The sequence below is a fragment of the Pistacia vera genome, unplaced genomic scaffold (assembly GCF_008641045.1).
Source record: "Pistacia vera cultivar Batoury unplaced genomic scaffold, PisVer_v2 Contig534, whole genome shotgun sequence".
In the NCBI taxonomy this organism is placed as follows: domain Eukaryota; kingdom Viridiplantae; phylum Streptophyta; class Magnoliopsida; order Sapindales; family Anacardiaceae; genus Pistacia; species Pistacia vera.
The window spans coordinates 520,004-543,139 of record NW_022196373.1 but is presented as its reverse complement, the minus strand read 5'-3'; the positions used below and the strand labels follow the sequence as shown (position 1 = coordinate 543,139).

At 41.3% G+C, this 23,136-nt stretch overlaps 1 pseudogene; it reads left to right on the top strand.

The window, feature by feature from the left end:
* The first annotated feature begins 826 nt into the window (after positions 1-826).
* On the top strand, positions 827-23,060 carry LOC116107373 (annotated as a pseudogene).
* The last annotated feature ends 76 nt before the right edge of the window (positions 23,061-23,136 follow it).

The following is a 23,136-nucleotide window of genomic DNA, read 5'->3' as shown; positions in this document are numbered from 1 at the left end:
GAATCTCAGGAGCGACATCTGCAGCAGGCATGGCAAAAGCAAGAGTGACAGTAGGAGTAACTAGAGGAACATGAGATACCACATCCTGATCAGTTGGTTCTGTCAGAACAATCTTCTTTTTCTTCTTTTGCTTCTTTTTCAGATTAGCCTCCAATTTGTCTATCCGTGAGTAGAGAGAAATGTGATTTTCCTTCACATATTGAAGGACAGACTCCGTTGAAGTTTCCAAGTCTTGCATGACAACAAAAAGCTTGGACTGCCAAGTGTTAGTCCTAGTTTGATCGATTAAGGAAGATGGGGGTAAGTTCCCTTTAGGCTATTTAAAAGACTTATTGGTGGTAGTCTTTATCTTCAAAACAGGTTCCACTTCATAGGATTTTGGCTTATTGGTAAATATATACATTTTTTATGAGACATCCCGAATAACTTTGAAAATTGTTATATGGGAATATGAGTTTTGTTTTGAAAATTATTATATATAATGCTTTAACTGGATTAATTATGTTATTAATAGTACATTTATTAAGTTAATTAGGTCTATTATCATTTAGGGAATAATAGCCCCGATTGGTTTCACTCTTTTAAATCATTTTTCTATTATAATATTTGGATTAAAAAACGAAACATGTATTTGTTTACTTATTGGAACCATTATTTTGAAAATTAATCCTAATCAAATCAGATTTTTTTCTATTGAAAAATGGAAAGGTGGTGGGAGGAGACTTGTTTTCTATTGAAAAGAGGCTTGATTATGGTAGTAGATCTGCTCGAAAAATGCCATATTGGCGCACGATTGGCCAGATCTAACTGGTCGTGTATTGTTCCAATGACTATCGACTACTGTCCAACTGTGGTGGTCGGAGATCGGCAATGGCTTGGGTGGGTAGGGGTATATTTGTTAATTGTTAAACTTTTATTAGAGGGTGGGTGTTGATCTAAATTAACAAATGTAGGAGGTTAAAAAATAATGTAAATTTGGTTAGATTTTGGCCGTAGATCTAGCCGAAAAAAGCCAGATCGGTGCACAACCAGCCAAATCCAGTCGGTCATGCACTATTTTGACGACTATTGGCCACTGTTTGGTGGTGGTGGCAAGCTAACGGTAGTCGGTTGGGTGGGTGGGGGTTTGTTAATTTATATACTTTTATTGCTGGGGAAAGGGGGTGTTTAGCTAAATTAACAAATGTAGGAGTTTAAAAAACAATCTAAATATTTTTAGAAAATGTACCAAACACAATATTAGAATCCTATCCTGTTTGATTTAATCATATTCTATCCTATTTAGAATTGTTTATCAGAATATCATCCCTCCATTTGTTTCCCTATTTTTTCACTATCCTATTATCCTATTCAATCATATCCTAATACACATTTGTTTTAATATTCTCAGTTCTCTCTTATTTTATTCAACTCAACTCAAAACATTAACTTTTACACATGGGCCCACTGCCAATCCAACACAGTCAAGATATTGTTTGCTTTGGCAATGTGGGTGGCCCGACTTCGAAGCCCAGCCCCTCACGGTTTTGTTTTCAGGCCCAAGAACCCTTGCTCAAGCCCAAAATGTGTCTTGACCATTGAGGGGTTCCCTTAGTATTTAACTAGCTCATGCCCCTCCTTCCCAAGCGATGTGGGATGTCTCAATTCAATTGTAACACCTGGGCCCACTGTTGGCCCAACACAGTCAAGATATTGTCCGTTTTGGCAACCTAGGTGGTCTGACTCTGAAGCCCAACTCGTCACGGTTTTGTTTTCAGGCCCAATAACCCTTGCTCAAGCCCAAAACACGTCTTGACTATTGAGGGATTCCCCTGGTATTTAATTATCTCATACCCCTCCTTCCCAACCGATTTGGGATGTCTTAATCTCCCCCCTCAAGATCCAACATCCTTGCTGCGATCCTTCTTGGGCCAAGCGAGATCTCTTGACTATCCATACACTTCCTGTTAGGATTGGCTCTGACACTAATTGTAACACCTCGGCCCACTGCCGGCCCAACACAGTCAAGATATTGTCTGCTTTGGTAACCTGGGTGGTCCAATTCCGAAGCCCAGCCCCTCATGGTTTCGTTTCCAAGCCAAGGACCCTTGCTCAAGCCTAAAACGCGCCTTGACTATTAGGGGGTTCCCCTGTTATTTAACTAGCTCAAGCTTTCCTTACCAAGCGATGTGGGATGTCTAATTAACAATTACTTTTCTCAATAAAAGTTTTAAAATTAACGAAAACACTTCCACCCACCCAAGCCATTGTCACTCGCTAGTAGCCACCGTCATTGTCGTGCCACTATCGTGCGCTAGCATCATAATGACGCACGATCAGTTGAATCTAGCTGGTTGTGCGTCAATCTGTCCTTTTTTTGCCACATCTGGCTGTTGATGATGACAAAACGACGGCTAGAGATATAACTGTCAACGATAGCCAAGATATGACTATTAATGATGATTAGATCTGGGTAGATTTGGCTGTCAATGACCAAATCTGTGGCTGTAGAATTGGAAGTTTCTAGCCAGATCGACGCAGGATTGGCCAGATCAAGCCAGTCATGCGTCATTCTAGTAGATTCCAACCACCTTTTGACAGTGGTGGCTGACCGCTGGCAATATGTGGGGGTATTTTTATCAATTTATAAACTTTTATTGTGGGGGGTGTTTAGTTAAATTAACAAACTTAGGGGGTTAAAATAATTTAAGTATTTTCAGAAAAGGCTATTAAGAAATGTACCAAAAACTTCTTAGAATCCTACTCTATTTTCCAAAAATGCTATTATGAAAAACTTATCAAGCAGAACCCATATTTCAAATAATGTACCAAAAAGGCCCCTAATTTAAAATATTTTATTGTAAACCAATAAATCCAACGCAATCAAAGAAAAAAATTGATTACTTAAGTGTGATTTTGTTATAAATATGATATTATTTAAAAAAAATAAACCACTCAATCGACCATAAAATATGGTGACGCATCAATCACATGACTCACATCTTGTGTGACCAAGTGAGGAGTAATTCTATATGTACAAACAAGTCTTACAAAGATTTGTGTACAAATTGATGTGACACAAAATAAATGGAAGAGTGAATATGATGAGTTTGACTTTTTATATTCACTTTTTCATTTATTTGTTGTCACGTCAGTTTGTAGACAAATCTTTGTAAGATTTGTTTTTACCTTTGATATTATTGTTAAGTGAGAATGTCTTATTGCTCTTTACTTCAGGAACTTACTGTTGACTTTAACTTATGTGGCTATCAATCTCTCGTACTAACATTATTAATCAGATTTTCAACACATAACCTCGACCATAAACTTTGATATTTTATCCGTTGAGTTGAAATTACAGTGAATTAGAAGCACACAAAATTTTGAAGCCCAGATTTTACGATCAGGTGTAGTCGAAGAAAGATCTAGTGACATTGCACCCTCTACATATTTACGTTCCTTACCAAACACGCATGAATTTAACAAAAGTATATAGTTTGATATATAGTCGTTGTAATATTAGACTATTAGTGCATAAGCCGGGGGCGGACCCAGCCCAGGCCTACTCCCACATTTTTTTTTTTTTAAAAATTGTTTATATAGGCTTATAAAAAAATTCTATACATATATATAAGCCTATCTACAGATTTAAAAAAAAATCAGAAACACTATATATATATCCAGACTCATAAAAAATTTACTATTAATATTATATTTCACGTCTACATCATATTAAAAGTTTAAAACTCTCTCCACTCTTTTGTCTGTGTATCTGTTTTTTATGAGTTTATCTATAAAATTCTTTATTCTCTCATTCTCTCTTTCACTTTCTTTATGTTATTCGTTCTTAAAACTTCTGAAGACTGAAATTGTTGAAGCTTTCACTCATCAATTAGCTTCGTTTTCCGTTTTCTCAGTTTTAGATATGTGTATTGCTCATTTCATTTTAATTTATTTTGGGTTGAATCATACTTATTTTTTGGAGGTTTTTAATTTATTCTAATTTGATGGAAAAAAGGCATGGATCTTGTGAGTTTGTTTTGTGTTTAAGAATGTTCCCGTTTTCCCAAATTAAACATTAACTATATTTTACTGAATGTTATTCTTCACCCACCCACCACTTCTCTACATTTCAAACGTTACCGTTTAGCTACTCAAAATTATTAAATAAGTTTTAGTTATTATCTATGTTTATACTAAGAAAATTTCCTTTTTTTTTTTTTAATTAATTCATATTAAAAATCAAGGCAACATTGACTTAATTTAAGTTTTGGTTGACTTTAGCTTAGGTTAGGCCTGATCAAAGTCATGAAAATTTATATTATAATCTTTCAAAGGAAAAAAAAAATATTAAAAGAAAAAAAAGGAGGAGAAATAAGAAATTTGTGTAGAACTTTATATGCCGTAGCTCTTGAATTCAGACTCTTAAGACAACATGGCTACGACATATCCATAGGTATTTAAAATGCATAAATAAGAAACATTAGAAACAAAAATCAATAATAGTCAAATATTAAATCTTGGAAACATCATGCCAGACATTGATTCTTTTAAATCTCGGAAATAGAGCTGGGCATTTGGGACCGGGCCCAAAAGCCCAGCTCCAAAACCCGGTCCTAGGAGGCCTGGTCCCAAAACAGGACCAGGCCTAAGGAGGAGGGCCCCGGCCCTCCATTGGGCCCTCCTCCAAGGCCCGGGCCTGGGCCCAAATTTTTTTTGCCTTTTAGCATTTTAGTCCTTTGTAAAATTACATTAAACACCTTAAAATAAGTATAAATTATAAGGACTAAAATAAAATTTTACAAAATTTATTAAAAAAAAAAAAAATTTAACCGTTGGGTGCCAACGGTCAACTCACACCAACGGTTATAAACTTATAATTATAAGTTTTTTTTTTCATTTTCCCCCACACAACTACACTATAAAAAACAAAAAAACATTAAATTTTTTTCACACCAATCAATCTCTCATTCTTTCATTCTCTCAATCTCTCTACTCCAAATCTCCAATCAATTTCTCATTCAATTTATATTATTCAAATTTTTTTCTATTTTTCAATATCATCATAATTTCATATTATTATTTAATTTCTTTTCATTTTAATTATTTATTATTTTATCATAAAGTTATAATGTCTTCCCCAAATGAATTTTACGTTCCATCCACCGAAGAAATGAAGCTTCAATCCATTTTCACCATTTCCTCCAGAGGATGCAGCTGTAATTCCACACAACACATTCGGTTGGGACGAGGTGTAGCCAAACACATGTGAGCTGCGAGTCAACGGCACGGACATAGCCCAACCCCCCGACCGTCAAAGAGAGTGTGTCCGATGTCTGGCGATACTTCACCAAATCAAAACGGCCAAAGACAAATGGGTTGGGCGAAGAATCTTGTGGGATATGTAATTTATGTGGAACCTATTGGGGTTGAGAAGGGGACTTTGACGATGCGACGACACGTAGAGAAGAAGCATCCCCAAATAAATGCATCTTCAGCAGCAGATCAGGTAGACAATTCAAATTTAACTTAATTTTAATCCAAAATCCTTAACTCTCTCAACATGGCAATACAATACACATGTTGTAGCAACCCTCGGGCGGGCCGGGTTACACAATGGTAACCCGGCGGCCCGCGGGTTGCTAATTTGTCCTCTTGCAAGAGGCCCGCAACCCGGGGGGTTGTGACGGGTTGGCATAGCCAACCCGCGGGTTAGCTATTGCCAACGGCCAACCCGCGGGTTGGCCAAAAAAAAAAAAAATAATAATTGTAAATCTTTTTTATTTTTTTCAATTCACTTTACCCTTGAAATATAGCCGTTTTATAGCCGTTAGAGGGGTCTTTTTCGTCATTTTCTTTCCCTATTTTTTTCTATAAATTGGCCCTAAACTCTCATATTTTTCTCACAACTCAAATTCTCATTCTTATATTCTCTATTCTAAAATTCTAATCTCTATTCTCTCAACTCTCAAGTCTCAATTATTCATATTCTCTTAATATTTTTGTATCAATTTGCTCTTATTTTAATTTTTATTAGGTTTTGCAATTTTCAATTCATATTTCCAATTTCCATATTCCAAATCTCTTTCTTTAATTATTTCTTCTACATCATTTTTTTTCAACTACAAGTCTACAAGGATAGATATTTCTCTCCTATCAATTTCAATGAGGAAGAAAACTATTATCCTATCCTAGTCCCGCTGATTTTACTATGAATGCAGGAGATTCAAATAGTCCCGCTGTCCCAATCCCAGTCTAGAATCCGATACACTCAAAATATGCCGTCGATTCCAACAGCGCCCGGTGGTTCTAGAAGTCGTCCTCAATCGTCGTCCTCGTCCAACTCATCTCTCAAGTGAGGCGGGATCATCAACTGCGGCGAAAGCGAAAACAGACACACATCAGAAGTTTGGGCGCATTCGACAAGTTTTACGAGACAGAAAAGGCGTTCAAGTCAAGAAAGCAAGATGCAAATATTGTGCAAATGTTTATAAAGCTGATTCAGGTAATGGTACTAGTACTTTAAAAAGGCATGTAATAAACATATTAATCAACAGGAAATAGAGAAAGCAATCAAACTCAAATAACTATATGGATACTAATTGGCGTTATAATTCTGATGTATATAGGGAACAGTTAGCTATTTATTGCTGCATGATCAACCTATTAATATGGCAGAAGATAAATATTCGAAAGATTTGTTCAAAATTATTTTTTCCAGGATTTAAAAGTTATTCTAAAACTGCAACTGAAAGATTAAAAATTGTTTAAAAATGAAATTAGAATTAAAAATAATTTCATACTTGTCATATTAGTGGCTTTAACCTAATTAGTGTAAGTCATTTAAACAAGATTAATTTGTGTGACTAGTCATTATTTTGATAATGAATTTAAATTAAATAAATCTTATTAGGATTTAGATTAATGGATGTGGATCATAGGGTTAGAAACTATAATAAAATTATGATTTTAGAAGATTATGATTATGATAAAGTTATAAGAACTTTAGATAATGCAAGTTCTAATAGTAAAGCTATAGAATTTTTTCAAAATAATTATCTTTTATATAATAATTTGAAGTTTTTTCACCAAAGTTGTGCATGTCCTGTTATAATTTAATTGTGAAAAGTGGTATGAAAACAATAAAAAAAATATTGATAGAATTAGGGAATCTTTAGCTTGGATATAGTAGTAATAAAAGAAATGCTGAATTTCAAGAAGCTTGTATAAAATCAAATATGTCTCCTAGAACTTTTGCATTAGATATGCCTGTTAGATGGAAAGTACTTATTTAATGCTTGATTCATGTTTACCTTATGCTAATATAATTAGTTATTTGTAGCAAATATAGAGGTCCTCATCATTTGGTAGAAAATGATTGGAAGATAGCTAAAGTATTTCATTCTTTCTCAAATGTTTTTACCAAGCCACTTTACAACTTTCTGGTGTGTATTATCCTACTAGTCATTGGTAAACATGCAATTTAAAAAATTCATTTCGAGTTATTTACAAAAAACAAAGATGATGAAATTTTACATGCACCATAAAGGCAATGGAAATTTTTTTTTTGAAATATTGGAAACCCGTTCCTTTTCTTTATTGTTTAGGTGCTATATTTGATCTTAGAATAAATTAGCACGTTTAGAAAATGGTCTTGACAATTTAAGTGAAAATTTACAAAACGAATCATATGTCAATCAATAGGAGAGGTAAAAATAGTCTTTTCGAAGATATTTCCAATATGAAAACAGGTATGGGAACCGCAGTCGCAAAGAGGCGAGATATCCAGAGAAGCTATAGCAGAGAAACAAATGAAGACTTATTCTCTTGGAATGCACTGAATAGGCGAAGAGGACCCAAGTCTGAAGCACAGTCTCCTCTTCAGAAGCACCACCACCAACAACAACAACAACTAATATGCTGTCCTCCATGGAGTCGCAGAGTAATGAACTTCAACAATATTTGGCAACCCCCGAAATGTTTTCAACAGGTCACTTTGATCTCTTAGAGTATTGGAGAGCCAGAAAATGTATTTTTCCGGTATTATCAAGACTTGCCTTGGATGTTTTCGCTGTTCCTGTCTCAACCGTCTCATCGAACAAAAATTTAGTGCAAGTGGAAGGATTTTAAATGAAAGGAGGACTAAACTTGCTCCAAAAATGATTGAAGTCCTCACATGTTTCGAGATTGGGAACGTGCGCCATAAAGTCAATACGAGGTTATCGACAATGCTTTAGTAGAATCATTTCAATTTTGTAATATAGATGATACAGATGAGGGAGGTCCTAGTGAACCACCCCCAATTTAGTTGTTTTGTAAAATGTAATTTGTAATTAATTGTCAATTATTGCACTCTTTTTTCTTTACCAAGTTTTCTCATTGGGTTTTTCTTGGTGGGGTTTTTAACGAGGCAATAATGTTTGTAATTTCTTATTATTTTTTGATAAATGAATAAGTCTAATTTTTCTTATATTACAATTTTATTGTATTAAAATTGAATTAATATTTGAAATGTTAACAAAAAAAAAAAATTGAATTGAATTGAATTATTGATATTTGAAAAGTTAACTAAAAACAATTATATTTATAATTATTTATTTGAAAAGTTAAATTAAAAAAACAAAAAAAACACAAAAAACACAAAAAAAAAAAAAATCGGGTAACCGGCCCGGACCGTGCCTAACCCATCGGGTTAGGGCTGGCGGGCCGGGCTGGGCCAGCCACTCTCCCTAAATTGGCGGGCCTAACCCGGCCCACCTTTGTTGGCGGGGGGTTGAGCCCAGCCCGCCAAAGCATGTAACCGCCGCGGGCAGGGCCGGGCGGGTTACTTTTCCACCTTTATGCACGAGAGGAAATAGCAAGATATATAGTTGCTACGGACTCTCCATTTTGTTATCTGAAAATCTTTTTTGTTAATATTGTAAAACTGCATTTTGTCTAGCATATACCCGTTAGTAGAAGTACAAGTAGAAAAGATATACTAAAACTTTATAACAAAATAAATAATAAACTTAAAAACGAATTTCAAAATTTTAGGAATATACTATTGCACTTACATCAGACATATGGGCTTGTAGATCAAAAACCGATTTTTTATTGGCACAGTACATTTCTAGATCATAATTGGGGTTTACAACAAAAATTGATAGGTTTTAAACCATATATGAAAAACATAGTGCTGAAACTATTTATTTTACAATCTTGAAGTTTTGCAAGAATATTTTATAACTGATAGAGTTGTAGCGCTAACGCTTGATAATGCAGCTGCTAACACCGCGGCAATCTCTTTATTTGAAAAGAAATTGGATCTGCTTGGTGAAGGCACATTTTATCACCAGAGATGTGCTGTCACATCATCAATTTGATAGTTAAGCAGGTTTAGATGCTATACATTCAAAGATGGAGAGGGTGCGTAGAGCTAGGATATATCGTCAGCGGTAGCAATAAAAGATGGCAGGAGTACGCCAAATATTGTAAGCAAGAGGAGCACCGGTTCGACCTTGAAGTTATGTACAGACATGCCTATCCGTTGGAACTCTACCTACTTGATGTTGGGAAAAGCTTTGCCAATCGCGAAACAAATACAGATTTCGTCAACCGGAAAAACTATCCAGAGGAAGTTGTCAACTATGATGATTGGGCGGTTTGTGAACTTTTTTATTCATTTCTTAAAATTTTTTATGATGCTACTAATACATTTCTTAAAATTTTTATGATGCTACTAATACATTAAGTGGTATTTATTATCCAACACTAATTTAGTGTTAGATATTTTAGTTCAAATTGTTAAAACTTTTGATCAATATAGATATGATAACATTTTAAGTGAAATTGTTTCAAGTATGGAAGAAAAATATAAGAGATTGGTTGATATTCCATTCTATATGGATTAGGCCTTTTTCTAGATCCTAGGTTTAAATTCCGTAGTTAACGGTGTGTAATATTGAGTTAGGCCATTACTTAGGACATGATTATACGTCTTATTTGATGACTTTAAACACAAATTGGATAGGCTTTTTTCTTTATATGAGAATAGATACAATGGAAGTAGAAGTGGAAGTGGAAGTGGAACGTCTAGGAGAGGCGATCAGGACTTGATGTAGCCCCTCTCAATGGTCGAGCAAGTGGGCGTATGTGGGACATGGCGGAAGCTCCAGCTTAGCTCAACTCGTACATACAAGACCAAATGAGATGACTCGCTACCTACAGGTGGACATGACCTTTATGACGATGAAGGAGCAACTTGACATGGATATTCTTCAATGGTGGAACCAACAAGAAAGTCAATTCCCCATTATATCCCAAATGGCACGTGACATTTTATCTGTGCTGGTTTCTACAATTGCATCCGAGTCAACATTTTCAACGAGTGGTCAGATTGTTGAAGACAGAAGATATTCTTTAACCGATGAGATGATTGAAGTGATAACGTGTTTACGGGATTGGACTCATGCAGAAAGAAGACTACAACAGCACCCTGAAGATCCCGAACTACTCGAACTCTTTAGGAATACAGATTTGAATAATATAACTAGTGTTGACGATGAAATTGAAGATGAATAATTTAATAAAAAAATTATTTAATTGTTTATTTGTGAAGCGTGAATGTGTGAAATGTGAATATTACATTTATGTTAAAAATTAAAATTAAAATTAACTATTAATTTATTATTTTTTAAAATTAATTAAATTTTTAGAAACTTACTAATCAACCCCTAAAAAATACTAAAAACCACCTATAAAATTTTGTTTTGCCCCCAAAATATAAAAAAAATTGAGGGGGGAAAATAAAATTATCCAAACCCCATGGGACCGGTCCTAGGACCTGTCCTGGGCCCATGGGACCAGTCCCGACCAGGCCTAAGGCCTGGTCCGGGTCTTGGTTTTTCTCATGGGCTTGGGACCGGTCCCAGGCCCAGGCTTAGGCCCGCAATGGATCGGTCCCTTGCCCAGCTCTACTCGGAAACATCATGTGATGGAAATAATAATGCCATTATTTTTTTTTTCCTTTCAAAAATTTTCAAAAATTTTAGGGATGAGAAGCGAAACTTCAAGTCATGCCTCAATGATGATTGCAAAGGAATTTTATCTTTGTATGAAGCTGCATTTCTTTTAAAAGAAGGAGATAATGCGATCGTCCATGATAATTAGAAGTTTCACGACCTCATACCTTAAGGCATATGTGAAAGATAACAAAGATCAATATCTCTCCACTCTAGTGAGCCATGCATTGGAGCTTCCACTGAATTGGAGGATGCTAAGATTGGAGCAAGGTGGGTCATAGATGTATATGAGAGAAGACCTGACATGAACAATATCGTGCTTGAGCTTGCTAAACTAGATTTCTACATGGTACAAGCAACGCACCAAGACGATCTAAAATATTCATCAAGGTACGTTAGGAGCCACAAGGCAAGCTAATTAAGAGCGTGTATATTAGTTGATTTGAGACTAAATAGATCTAATTTGTCTGATCTTACATGAGTTGATGTATTTAGACAGATATAATTAAGAATGCTCCTTGTTTGATGAAGGTGGTGGAGAAATACAGGTCTTGCGGAGAAGTTAAGTTTTGCAAGGGACAGACTGATGGAGAATTTCTTAGGGACTGTAGGAGTCATATTCGAACTTGAGTTTGGATATTGTAGGAGAATGTCCACAAAGGTCTATGCTTTAATTACGACCATTGATGATGTCTATGACGTTTATGGTACTATTGATGCGAGATTTTGGCACCAACCAAAAAGCACGTGTGAAACGCTGATTGGTCCAGGAGACACATGTGTGTATAGGTAAAAGTCGTAGTAAATGCAGTAGAGAAAGAGAGAGCTTTTTAAAGTGGTTCGGATGCTAAGGTAGCAAGTCCTATGTCCACTGATGTTTGTATTAATATTGGGGGTCAAGTCGCAACAGCGGACTGACTTACAAATGATTTACAAAAGACTTGAGTGAAAGTACAAGAGAGAGAATAGCTACTCAAGAGTAAAAATGGCCGAATCCCCCAAATGAGAGAGTAGCCCTCATTTTATAGTGGGATGGATTAAAGTAATGATCATTAAATCTGTGAGTTGGTGGGAGTGTCAGGCAAATCCTTCTTTATGTCACATTGGCCACCTTCCAGAGTGATTTGCGTGATTTGGAGCAGGGAATTGACACGTGGGATCATCACAGCTTCTGCCTGGTCTGGCGCGCGCCTGCTGTTCTAACAAGAGTAGGTTGCCCTCTCCTTCATGTGACTCCCTACTCAGCCCTATACTTTTCAGGCATAACAGAAGTCCCCTAGTTTTTAAGGTTTGAGGAACGAACCTTGGAAACTATAAGTCATGCCGCGATTGGAGGTTTATTGAAAGTTCGGTCAACCTCGATCTGTTTGAAAGTAGGTCGGGATAGGGCGTTTTGTGCGCACGACCTCGCATGGCCATTGTTTGCAGGGGATGCGCGACCTGACCTCATCGGGCATTGCCCGTTATGCCTTAAGGGCGAGTGCATTTAATGTCAGTCTCTGGTGTTGACTAGCATGTCCTGCATGCGTTAAGTGCCTGCCAAGCGCATTAAATGTGCTGTGTGCTAACATAATGCCACTTTATCAGGGCATTAAATGAATGGCACGCTTTAATGATAATTCTCATCACAACATTAAATGTGAATTGGGGCACAATTAATGCTCTGAAAGAGAGAACCGTCATTTGAGTTTCTCAACGGAAGAGATGAGGATTTGATTTTCTTTGATTGCGACTCTCTCTCTTGCCCACTGTTTTGTGACACGTGGCCACGATCAACGGTGAGAGATTATTATCGTCCAAATGTCGTTTTGATTCCGAGGAGAGCAAACGTTGGTTCATAGGCTATAAAAGCCTAAATCCTTCTCAGACGATGCCACCAGAGTTATCAGAGAGAACTAAAGATTTTCACAAGCTTGAACCCTTGCCTTCTAGTATGAGGTTTTTTCGATATTCGAAGCAGAAACCACTCTCGTGCTCCAAGAGGTAAGGATCTTTCTCCGTTTTCGTTTTCTTAGTTTCCCTGGTGCAATGGCGTCAGTCTTCCAATAGTTCATCGGAAACGTGACGCTCATGTCGAGTTCGAGCCATGAATGGCAGCTCGAGACATTCTGTTAGGGTTTTCTTTGGGGTTTAGGGAGCTTGTTCCACGTTGTCGTATGGAACAACGTATGATGGCTAAATGACCTTTTGCTTGTCGCTTTTGTAGACTGCAGAATGGAACCCTCAACGACCAGGTCCGAGGAAGGAAACAGCTCGTCTTCGCGGGGTGTTCCCGCGAATGTCCCTTGCGAGGTTTGCTCGGTACTTATCGGGGAAGAGCTCGAAAGGGTGGTTAAACAGTTTGGTGTCGGCGTGGAAGTTTACCACGACATCACTTGTTTGTCGCGGTATCCTCCCAGTGGGATGGCCGCGATCTCTGAAGAGATCTTCGAGGGTGGGGGGTTAATGTTAATTCCTTTCCACCCTTTTATCAGGTCGGTCCTAGATCACTTTGGGATCGCACCAATGCAACTCAAGCCGAACGCGTATGTTATCGCTGTTGTGATGTACATCGTGTGTCACGAGAGTGGCCTGGGTGAGCTAACTACGCTGGAGCTCGGCTGCTCGTATTACTTGAAAAAGAGTAAGGACAAGGATTCTTACTACTTGTCCAGGCGACCTACCATAGTCGAGGGGATACACAACTACCCTAGCAATGCCGGGGCCTACGAAATGAAGTTCTTCTTCTTTTGTTATGACGACCATTGCCGCTTTTAGGACCCAAGTAGGTTCTTCTTCGTTAAATTCATTAACTGTGCATTTCTTTCCTCTAACGACCTGTTCCCCTTTTTAGTTAACAAATCGACCAACCTAGAGCTGCTCAACGACCTAGACAAAATCGTATCTTTTGAAGTCCTGCCCGAGGCTAGTCGTGACGCGAGGAAGCTTGTGACGACCGTGAATCTGCGAAAATACGGCTTTTTCAACGTAGACGCGTCTTTAGAGCCCCCACTGAGTAAGTCGTGCTAATTGGATCTTTTTTGGTCATAGAATAAAATTCTGCTGCTAATGATACTTGTATGCAGCGACCATGCCTCCAAAGGAGTCCGAACAGCCGCGACGAGGGCCATTCAACTTTCCTCGATCGAGGAAGGCTAAGGTGGCCGAAGCTGCTCACCCCGCTAAGGAGGCTCGAGGCGCGACATCGGGCCAACCGGTGCGACCTGAGGAGGCCTCTCGGCCCCTACCTTCAGAGGATGCCCTGATCCGAATAGCAACGGTACCTGGGCCAGCGGCTGTTCACCCGAGGTGAAAGACAACAGCTCAGCGACCAAGGAAGAAAAGGCAGATTCAGGTCGAAGAGTCAGAAACTGAATCCGAAGGTGACCAGCCAACAAGGTCGCAGCAAAGTGCCGGGAGGAGGTCGGGGAAGGAGCCAATGGACGAGACAGCCGCTGCAGAAGATGCTAAGAAGGAAACCCCAGTGCTGGACTCGCTGGGGAACTTGCTTGATTACCTGCAGCCGGTAGTCTACTCTCTATTGGAATGCAGACTCTCGAAATCATTCGAGCAGTTCACAGATTCTAGCAGCGATGACCTGATGACCACATCGGTTCAACATTTGAGCAAGGTAAGCGAACGGTACTCGGCGAGGAGTTAGCTATTATTTATTTATTTTTATTATTATTTTTTATAATCTAACTCCTTTCTTGTTCGCAGGCTCTGCTCGCAATGCGAATGTCCCTTGAGAAGGTTCGGCTGGGAACCGCAAAAGGGGGAGACGATCTGCAAGAAGAGAACGTGGTGCTCAAGCAAACCCTGGAAGCCGTCAAAGTAGAAAAGGACCTGTCCTCTGATGCAGCGAACAGGTACCTGAACCAGAAGAATGAGGTTGTTCGCACGGTGGAGTTCCAAAGAGCGGAGCTCGAGCGCCACATAGAGCAAATAAAAGAGCTCCAAAGGACTATAGCCAGACTCTTCAAGGAGGTCGGAGAGAAGGACCAAGAGCTCCAAGGGACCTCAATGTGGGCCTTGCGAGCAGAAGAAGAAAATGATGCCTCTGAGAAGCAAAGGCAAGCTCTCGAGGCTGAACTTCAGGCAAGTCAGGAGAGAGTTGCTTCCCTCACCAAAGAGATGCGGGGTCAGGCAGATGAGGTCGAGGAGAAGGCTGCCGACTGGGCGATCGGGTCTATCTATGCTTTGCGACCAAAGAACCCACACCTTGATATGTCTGACCTCCCGGAGGACTGGCAGGAAACTCTGCTGTCCATGGCGCGACAAGATGACAAAGCAGCGACCGCCCGCGGACCCGATCAAGTAGGGGGTTCAGGTCTTGCCTCGGAGAAGCCCCTAGCTGACCAGCCCTAGGGTGATGAGGTCGGCCTTCTAGGAGAATAGGGTTAATAGTCCTGTCAATTCGCCATTTGTACTTGAATGAAATACATTTTGCTTTTACATTTGCTGTTTGCTTTATTATACATGAGTTTGCAGTCTACAATTCAAGTCTATGATTACATAAACGAACAATATTACATGCGAAGACTGTTACAAGCGAACAGAATAACACTTTACAAGGAAACTTAACAAAAATAAAAAACTAATTTACAATGAAAACTGAGTTCGAGATTACTGATAGTATGGCTGAAGGTGCTCAGCATTCTAAGCTCAATGTACTTTGGATCCATTCAACCGTTTGAGATGATAAGTCCCCAGTCTTATCACTTTGTCGATGCGGTATGGACCTTCCCAGTTTGGTCCTAGTACTCCCGCACTCGGTTCTCAGGTACTGAGGAGAACTTCCTTTAGCACAAGGTCACTGACCTGGAAGTCTCTTCGCTTGACCTTCGAATCAAAGAACTTCTTCGCGCGTTGCTGGTAGGCTGCTATCCTTAGCAAAGCCTTACTGCGATGTTCTTCAACAAGATCTAGACTCGCTCTCATAAGTGCTTCGTTGTCGGCCTCATCGTACAAGTCCCTCCGAAGTGAACCAGTTCCTACCTCCATAGGGATTATCGCTTCGTAACCGTATGCTAGCGAAAAAGGTGTTTTCGAGGTAGAGGTTCTCGGAGTTGTCCTGTATGGACTTCGGGGAGGTCATTGGCCCAATTCCCTTTGGCAGCCCCGAGTTTGGCTTTTAGGGTGTGCTTGATGGTTTTGTTGATAGCTTCAACTTGGCCATTCGCTTGTGGTCTTGTGACTGAGGCAAATTTTTTATGAATGCCCAGCTCGTCGCAGAACTGCTTGAACTCCTCATTGTCAAATTGCTTTCCGTTATCCAAGATGAGGGTGTGAGGAATTCCGTAGTGGCACACTATATTCTTGAAAACAAAGTCTTTCAGCTTTCTAGTCGTGATTGCGGCTAGTGGTTCAGCTTCCACCCATTTCGTGAAGTAATCTACCGCGACCATGACATGTTTGACTCCCCCTTTACCGACTGGCATGGGATCGATAAGATCGATTCCCCACATGGAAAATGGCCAGGGGCTAGTCATCGTTGTCAGTTCGTGAGAGGGGGCTCGTGGAATGTTCACGAACCACTGACACTTGTCACACCGTTTGACAAAGTTGTAGGTATCTTCTTGGATTCGGGGCCAATAATACCCTTGACGAACAACCTTGTTCCTGAGAGATCGTGCGGCGGTGTGATTACCGTAGATCCCTTCATGAATTTCCCTCATGATATAATCTGCTTCTTCGCTTGTCACGCATCGGAGGAGAAGGGCGCTGAACCCTTGCCTGTACAGCTGGTTTCCGATAAGAGAGTAACGAGCAGATCTTGTTCGTAGAATCCGTGCCTCGACCTTGTCGTCAGGCAAGATCCTGTCCTTGAGGTACCGGGAAATGGGAGTCATCCATGAATCTGATTTTATTACATTCACGGCCTATTCAGTCAGGTTTATGCTCGGGGCCTCGACGAATCGAACAGGAATGCTGTCCGGTGCCTCTGATTCCAACGATGAGGCTATCATTGCCAGGGCGTCTGCCATAGAGTTGCTGATCGCGAAGTGCTTGAACGGCTCGAGTGCGGCCTTAGCTTCTTTTAGATAACAGATCATGTTCTCTTCTTTGGCTTGGTATTCTCCTAGAATTTGGTTAACGACCAGCATGGAGTTGCTGTGGATGCTGATCGCGGTTGAACCCATTTCCCTGGCCAACTGTAATCTAGCAAGCAGAGCTTTATACTCGGCCTCATTGTTGGTTGCCTTGAATCCGAACCTGAGGATGCCGTGAATGCGAGCCCAAAAGGAGGAGACTTGCACCCGCTCTCTTCCTGGTCGACGATCCATCCACATAGAGGCTCCAGGTCGACAGATTCTGAGCTGTTTCCTGGATGGCTTCGCTGGGTTGTTGGTCCGACTTGTTCAGGAGATAGGAGAATTCTGAAATGAAGTCAGCAACAGCCTGCCCTTTAATAGTCAACCTTGGCTTGTACTTTAGATCGAACTGACTCAATTTCATGGCCCATTTGAGCAATTTACCCGAGGCCTTTGGCTTCTGGAGGACCTGCTAGAGGGGGTAGTTAGTCATTACATGGATCGTATGGGTGTGGAAGTAAGGTCGCAGCTTTCTGGAAGCGATCAGCATGGCGTAGGATAATCGTTCCATTTTCGGATACTGCATCTCGACATCCGATAGGCGCTTGCTTGCATAGTACACTGGCCATTGGACTTTTTCCTCTTCACGAACAAGGGCTGCACTGACCGCGAACTCGGAGACGGACAGATACAGGGGCAGGATCTCTTGTGGAAGAGGCTTGGACAGGAGAGGTGGCTTCCTGAGGTGTTCTTTTATACTTTGGAACGCCTGTTCGCACTCGGGAGTCCACTCGAACTTCTTATTGGCCTTCAGGACCTTGAAGAACGGCAGGCAGTGATCTGTTAGTCTCGATATGAAGCGACTTAGTGCCGCTATTCGCCCATTAAGACTCATGACCTGTTTCTTGCTGGTAGGGCTTTCCATATCGAAGAGAGCTTGGATTTTCTCGGGGTTGATTTCTATTCCTTGCTGATTAACCATGTACCCTAGGAATTTATCCGAGGATACCCCGAACGAACATTTGAGAGGGTTCAGTTTCATTCTGTAAAGTTGGAGGATATCAAACATCTCTGCGAGATGCGCCACGTGATCTGAAGCGACATGGGACTTGACCAGCATGTCATCTACATAGACCTCCATTGACTTACTGATCTGGTCGGCGAACATTCAGTTAACCAATCGCTGGTAGGTCGTGCCAGCGTTCTTGAGGCCAAAGGGCATGATTTTTTGGCAGTACAGTCCCCGATCTGTAATGAAAGACGTATGCTTTTTGTCAGATGCATACATTGAAATTTGATTATATCCCGAGTATGCGTCCATGACACTTAGCAGTTTGTGCCCCGAGGTGGCATCCACGAGCTAGTCAATTCTTGGCAGGGAGAAGCTATCTTTAGGGCAAGCTTTGTTGAGGTCCCTGAAGTCGACATAGGTTCGCCACTTGCCATTAGGCTTCTTTACCAGAACCGGGTTGGCAACCCAGGTCGGGTACAGTGCCTCTTGGATGGACTCGTTTCGGAGGAGGTTATCCACCTCTAGCTTTAAGGCGGCATATCGCTCCGAATCTATTGCTCTTCTTTTCTGGCGAACCAGCTTGGCTTCGCCGTCGATGTTTAACGCATGGCATATAACATCCGGGCTGATCTTGACCATGTCCACGTGCGACCATGCGAACACCTCGATGTTCTCCCTGAGGAAGCTGGTCAGTTCGGTAGCGAGCTGGGGGTTGAGATTTTTACTGATCCTTAGCACCCTGCTCGATTTGTTCTGGTCTACCAGTACTTCAGTCAGGTCCTCAATTGGCCCACTAGAAGGGCAGTCTTGGATGCGGGGGTCTATACTGTCCTCGGTCGGGCCAGGTCGAGGTTCGATCCGACTGATCGCCATTGCCTGTCCGTGGTTGCTGCGCAAGGTGCCCTTTCCCTTGCATGCCATCTGGACCGCTTTCACATAGCAGTCGCGCGATACGCGTTGAGACCCGTTGACTTCCCTGATCCCCGTTGGGGTGGGGAACTTCATCTTTAGGTGGTAAATCGAAGTGACCGCCTTGAAGTGTCTTAGTAGAGGTCGCCCCAGGATTCCATTGAAGGCCAATGGGCAATCTACTACGAAGAACTCAGTTACCTTGGTCACTTCGTCAGAGTCGCCTAGTGTAACTAGGAGCGAGATCGTCCCCCTAGGGAGTAGGTGGTCTCCTGTGAAACCGTACAATGGGAACGAGGCAGGCTTTAGGTCGGCCTCGTCCAAATTCATCCTTTCGAAAGTGGAAGCGAACAGGATGTTCACGGCACTTCCGCTATCCACTAACATTCTGTGGATATTATAACGTCCTATCAAGGGCGTGATTATGAGAGCGTCATCGTGGGGATGATGTAATCTGGCCGCATCCTTTTTGGAGAAGGAAATTTCCTCCTCCCTGCGGACATTTTGTGGTCGCTGTTAGGCACTCATCACTCTGATGGGGTCGTAATGTGCTTCGCGAGCATACCTTTCTTGGACACCTCGCGAGTTTCTAGCGAAGTGCGGTCCCCCAAAAATCAAATTGAGACTGCATACCCCTTTCTGATCACAACGCTTCTTACTTGGCTCCCCCTGATTTTTCTCTTGCGAGGGAACAGAGTCATCGATATATTCCTTGAAATGCCCCTTCTCTATGAGCTCCTCAATTGATTGCTTTAGAGCCTGGCACTCATCGGTATGGTGCCCATTGTCCCGGTGATAGCGACAGTACTTTTATTATTTCAAGCTATCGCGGGAGTTTTGATGGGCTTGGGCTCTCCAAGCAGGGTGGCCTCTTCGGACTTATCAAGAATAGCCGATACAGATGTATTGAGTGGAGTATATTGGTTCTTGTCGCGATCGCGACGAGGAACAAGAGCATAAGACTTTCTGGGCTCGTAGCGAGGTTTCTTTCCTTTTCGCTGATCGTCAGCGGCCCCTCTGCGTCAGCTCTTCTGCTTTGCCCCTGACCAGACACACTGCCTGGAGTGCCGTGGTCGCTACGGCGGAGTGCTGCCAACAAATTTTCTATTCGGAGGTATTTCTCTGCAAGGTTATAGAATCGGGTGAGGGAAACATCGTCCTCAGCCTGTAATTCCTTCCACAGGTTGGTTTGTAGACGAACTCCTGCTATTATGAGGGTCCGAATGGACTCTTCGGGAGCATGAGCCACCTTGTTGAGTTCCCTATGGAAACGGCCGATGTAGGACTGTAGGGATTCATCCATTTCTTGCCTTATATTGCTGAGATAGCTCAAAGGCATAGAGAATTTTTGATTTGCTTGAAAATGCCTCAGGAACGTCGTGCTCATCTGAGGCCACAAACTGATCGATCCCTCTGGGAGCGACCTGAACCACCGTTTGGCATGAGAGGTTAAAGTCACGGCCAAACAACGGCATTTTGCAAGATCTGAGACCTAGTGAAGCTCCATCAGGTCATTAAATTCATACAAATGATCCTGTGGGTCAGAGTTCCTATCAAACGGCCGCATGTCGGGCATCCTGAACCCTGGCGGGAGTGGAGCAGCTAACACTTCGGGAGAGAAGGGGGACGCAGATGCGACCTGCCCCTGCTCGTTTTGCTGGGCTCGTAGTCGGTCTAGAGCGCTGCAGCTCCTCAATTTGTGGTAATTGAGCCAGTTGGGGATTGCTTTCACCCATGCAAGTTCGACCTTCGCGATTACGGTTCAAGAAAGTCCGGAGGTTAGATTCCTCTTCGCCTTGGCCGGCGGTTCCGACCGCTCTCGACACACGCTGGCTAGAGGCGTGTGATGGCGATGGATGATGCGAGGTATTTTCACGACCCTCACGGTGGTACGAACCACCCCGCGAGGCATGGGAACCACCCGCACGATAATGATCAGGATTGTTCTGCTGGTGGTGATAAGAATCGCCTCGCCCAGTACTTTTGCTTGGGTGTACCTGCGACGTGGCATGGGATAGCTCGGGATGCAATTTTTCACCGAGTCTCAACTTTGCCGGTATCCTGCTCGGGACACGGTTTGTGTTTGCTGGCCCTTTGGAGCCCGTAGGCTTGCCTTATGTCACTTGCTTACCCTTTCGTCTACGCACTGCAGTGCTCGCGGCATGGGCTATTTCCCTTTGCCGTGCTTTTGCGCGACCTGTAGGCGTTTTTGGTAGTTGCACCGCCCCAGCTGATTTGGATAGCACGCCTTGGTCCAAACAGTCCTTCCTCTGGTTGATCGTCTGGAGAGTATTATCGAACCTCTCCAGGTAGCTTCTGATGGCGGGGTCAAGCTGCGAAGTTGATGGGATATCCACTGCAGCATTTTATGGAATCGAAGGTACTTTGGAAGAGGTATCCCCCTGGGCCAAGGGGATTCCCTCAGCACCCCGGCTAGCTTGCTCAGGTTCAGGTTGGCAGGCCATTTGCTACTGTGGGACCAATAAGTTAGAGATTCTCCTGATGAAGGATGAACACTAAATCAGGCATTCCTTCTAGCGCCAAACTGTTGATGCGAGATTTTGGCACCAACCAAAAAGCACATGTGAAATGCTGATTGGCCTAGGAGACACACGTGGGTATAGGTAAAAGTCGTAGTAAATGCATTAGAAGGAGAGAGAGCTTTTTAAAGTGGTTCGGATGCTAAGGTAGCAAGTCTTACGTCCACTGATGTTTGTATTAATATTGGGGGTTAGGTCGCAACAGCGGACTGACTTGCAAATGATTTACAAAAGACTTGAGTGAAAGTACAAGAGAGAGAATAGCTAATCAAGAGTAAAAATGGTCGAATCCCCCAAATGAGAGAGTAGCCCTCATTTTATAGTGGGATGGATTAAAGTAATGATCATTAAATCTGTGAGTTGGTGGGAGTGTCAGACAAATCCTTCTTTATGTCACATTGGCTACCTTCCAGAGTGATTTGCGCGATTTGGAGCAGGGAATTGACGTGTGGGATCATCACAGTTTCTGGCTGGTCTGGTGCACGTCTATCGTTCTGACAGGAGCAGGTTGTCCTCTCCTTCACGTGACTCCTTACGTCAGTCCTATACTTTCCAGGCATAACAGGTACCTTGAATGAACTTGAGCTCTTTACAGATGTTGTTGACAGGTTGGTCGTGATGGTGATGGATAGTTTTAATACATATTTAACTCCCTGCAGTCTGCTATTTCTAACATGAAATTAATTTCAAATTTTGCACTGTAATTTAGATGGGACGTCAATGCCATGAAGCAACTTCCGGAGTATATGAAGATTTGTTTTTTAGTTCTCCACACTACCATAAACGAAATGAATTTATATGCTCTCAAAGCACACGGAGTTGATATTATTCCTTACCTAAAGAAAACGGTAATTTAATTAATTTTTACAGAATATTTACATAAATTTTCATGTTTTGATATTCATTATAATTAAATATATTAACATTAAATTACACCAGTGGGCAGATTTATGTAAATCCTATTTGTTGGAGGCAAAATGGTACCACAGCGGATACATCCCAACACTTGCAGAATACATTGAGAATGCATGGGTTTCTATATCAGCTCCTGTGATTTTAGTACATGCTTATTTTTTCATTACAAATCCAATCATAAAGGAGGAGTTGCAATGCTTGGAAGAATATAACAACATAATTCGTTGGTCATCAATGATTTTTCGACTTGCAGATGACTTGGGAACATCATCTGTAAGCAAGACCACAATCTCTAATTGATTTTAGTTATAGTTTTCAATTATTCTTGATTTAATTAATAAACTTTTTATTTTTTCTGTTTTCTCTTATTTAGTACGAGTTAAAAAGAGGGGATGTCGCTAAATCTATTCAATGTTACATGCACGAAATTGGAGCATCTGAAAAGGATGCTCGTGAACACATACGAGAAATGATTACTATAACATGGATGAAGATGAACAAAGATCGACTAGAAAATCCTCACTTGTCGAACACTGTTTTTATTGAAAATGCAATGAATCTCGCCAGGATGGCTCAATGCATGTACCAATACGGAGATGGGCATGGTATTCCAGATCATGAAACTAAAGATCATATCTTATCACTATTTGTTAATCCCATTCCATTAACATATGAATATCACAAGTGATATAAAGAATTAAAGATCATTGTATATTAGTATATATATGCTTGTTGCACAAACCACCCACTTTTTTTTTTTTTTT